Genomic DNA, 3,105 nt, shown 5'->3' on the forward strand with positions numbered 1-3,105 from the left:
TGCCAACAATGTGCGAAAATGGGTGGATGATTGGATTGCGTAAAAAAAAAGCGTCCCGTTTGACCACAGCCACTCACAGCGGCCGGTGCCTAAAGATTTTTCATTGTTCAAGCGCTGTGAATGGCTGGTGGTCAATCAGAACGTGGTTAATCAGGTACAGTCATGGACACACCTTCTTTTTTATAGGTTTCAAAACGCACTAATATTTTGCAAATGCGGACTACGATAGGTGTTATATTGTCTCTAGATTAAAGATAGTACATCGTGGTTCAAATTTACAAAATATTAGTTATCTATAAAGTATATATTATGTATATTAAATATATATTAGAAACCTATAAAAAAAAGTGTTGCAACCGATGTGTCCACGACTGTACCACCCAGTCAAAAGATAACGAATTCTTTCAACGTGGCATTCGTATACTGCCTGAAAGGTAGGCAAAGATGGTAGAAGACGATGGCAAATATTTTGACTATCATGCATTGTACCATTTATTTTATTAAAAAAATAAACTTTATCAAAAATGCGCAGAAATTTTTCCTACACCCTAAGAGCTAATTCACACCTCGACAGAAAAACGAAAAACAGAAAAGCAGAAACCAACCAAAACTCGCGTTGGTAGTCGATAGTTTTTGCTTTCTGCTTTTCTTGCTACTATTGCGAGTTTTGATTGGCTTCTGCTTTTTTGTTTTCCGCTTTTCTGTCAAGGTGTGAATTCGCCCTAATAAAATAAAGACTTATCATCGATGAGATACTATTAAAGGCTGACATTCTTATGGGAGTTAGCGTGTTAAAATTTAAATAACATTAGGTAATAGTTATTAGCTAACAACATTTTATGATGTATTTTTAGACTATAATGTTTTCTAGATAAGTATGATCGTGATCAGAATGGTTGCAACACTTTCATTTTGATGGATTTTGAAACGTATTAATATTTTGCAAATGCGAACCACGATTGATGTATAAGGTGTGTTCCCATTCGCTGATTTTCAGTAGCCGCCATGTTGTGTTACTAGACAAGCGTTCTCTTTTCCAATTAAGCCGGGAGCACATGAAATGTATAATAAACTATAAGCACAGCATAAGGCGGTTAGAACAATGAAAATCTTATGTAAATCAGTATGACGACTTTAAGCTGAATGCTTGGTTTAGTTGCTCTATACCATTAGGTCCAGAGCACATGAAATGCATAACAAAGCATAAGCATACCATAACGGGTGCGTTCCTTTTGGACGCTCATGCGCTGTAAGCGCTCACGCTTATAAGCACTATTTTCTGCCGTTCCTTTTGAAATTTAAGCGCTCATACGACTGTCAGCAAAGCCGTTCCCTTTGGCATTTATGAGTGACTGTGAGCGGCCGATCGAGATGGCAATTGAAAGTGATATGATTATGTTTTACATAATTATGTTAGCAAATGTTGAATTAGATATGTTTTAATGAAGATTGGATAATATTCTGTTTATCTATGATTATAGCTATTGCTATATACAGCTATTGCAATTAGTTTATCTGGATATACTTTTATCTATTTTTTCCTCCCCTTTTGCTCCACCGGTTGGTGAATTATAGCGCCTTCAACCTTTTCACAAGATTATATACTATATAGCGCAATACTTTTATCTAAATCGCATAGAGATTATGTAGTTGTCCATACAAATTTTGGTTAGGTGCGTTCCGACAACACAACGGTCACCGTTCCCTTTGGACGCTTATACGCTTATAGCGCTTACGCTTTCGTTGCCCTACTTCGATAAAATGAGCAATTGTAAGCACGAGTCATAACGTAATGATGACGTCATGAAGTCTTTCATGAGCGCTTATAACGCCAAAGGGAACGGTATAAGCGAAGCTTATAAGCGCTTATAGCGCGTGAGCGTCCAAAAGGAACGCAGCCAACATAGCATAAGCCCGTTGGACTAATGAGCAGCAAGCTTAATCTAAAGTCGCCATACTGATTTACATAAGATTCTCATTGGTTTAACTGCCTTAAGGTGCGTTCCCACTGAGCGCGTCACGCATCGCGTTATCCGAATTGACCAATCAAAACATCCCATTTTATTGCGTAATTTGACGCGCAATTCTGGATTTCATACAAAAAAGATTATTTTATTTTTAGAATCGAGTAATTTAATTGATGCGTAGCGCAAGGAATCACGCGGCAAATAATGCAATAAAATAAGATATTTTGGTCGATTAATTATGACGCGACGGACGACGCGACGCGTGACGCGCTCAGTGGGAACGCACCCTTATGCTGTGCTTATGCTTTATTATGCATTGATTGCATTCCGCAAAACGCCTCATGCGCATGATGTATCATAATATCCTTGTTGTTCACTAAATGTTAAACAAAGATAAAAGGATAAATCACGTGCATGCGCTTTGCGGAACGCAGCCATTTTATGTGCCGGGCCTAAATGTTTCAGTAAACGCCTAACTTAGAATATCCATTATGTTATGGATATTCTAGGTTATGTTTGGCTCGCATTTGCAAAGCATTAGTGCGTTCCGAAACCCAAAACAAGTGTTGCAACCTTTTATCTGATAAGTATAGCCGAAACACAGACATTTGCATAACGCTGCATAAAGGGCCCATCCCGACAAATTTGCATAGCTGCATAATCATATACATGAAATTATCCAATCGCATTTTACGTTCGTTCTTGTAATAAAAATGCGATTGGATAATTTTCTTTATACATATGATTATGCAGCTATACAAGTTTGTCTGGATAGGCCCTTAAGGCCGAGACACAGACTTTTGCATAACGCTGCATAACGTATAAGACGTAAAGCATAAGAGAATCACTGAACCAATCAGAATCTTTCATTTCATACTCTGATTGGTTGATTTTCTTATGCTTTATGTCTTGTGCGTTAAGCAGCGTTATGTAAAAGTCTGTGTCTCGGCCTTTAGGTTGGGAGCACATAAAATGCATAATAAACTTTGAGTATATAGACATGGAGGTGGAATGTTGGAACTCGAAAGCTGTGTCCAAGATGTGTGCGAGAGAGAAAGGTAGACGAGTAATGTTCGTTCTCTCTGCGCATGCGTCGATCATTCGACAGACAGAGAGGACGAAGTATCACGTGGTATCG

Source organism: Wasmannia auropunctata, unplaced genomic scaffold, assembly GCF_000956235.1.
Source record: "Wasmannia auropunctata unplaced genomic scaffold, wasmannia.A_1.0 LD336090.1, whole genome shotgun sequence".
NCBI classification, from domain to species: Eukaryota; Metazoa; Arthropoda; class Insecta; order Hymenoptera; family Formicidae; genus Wasmannia; species Wasmannia auropunctata.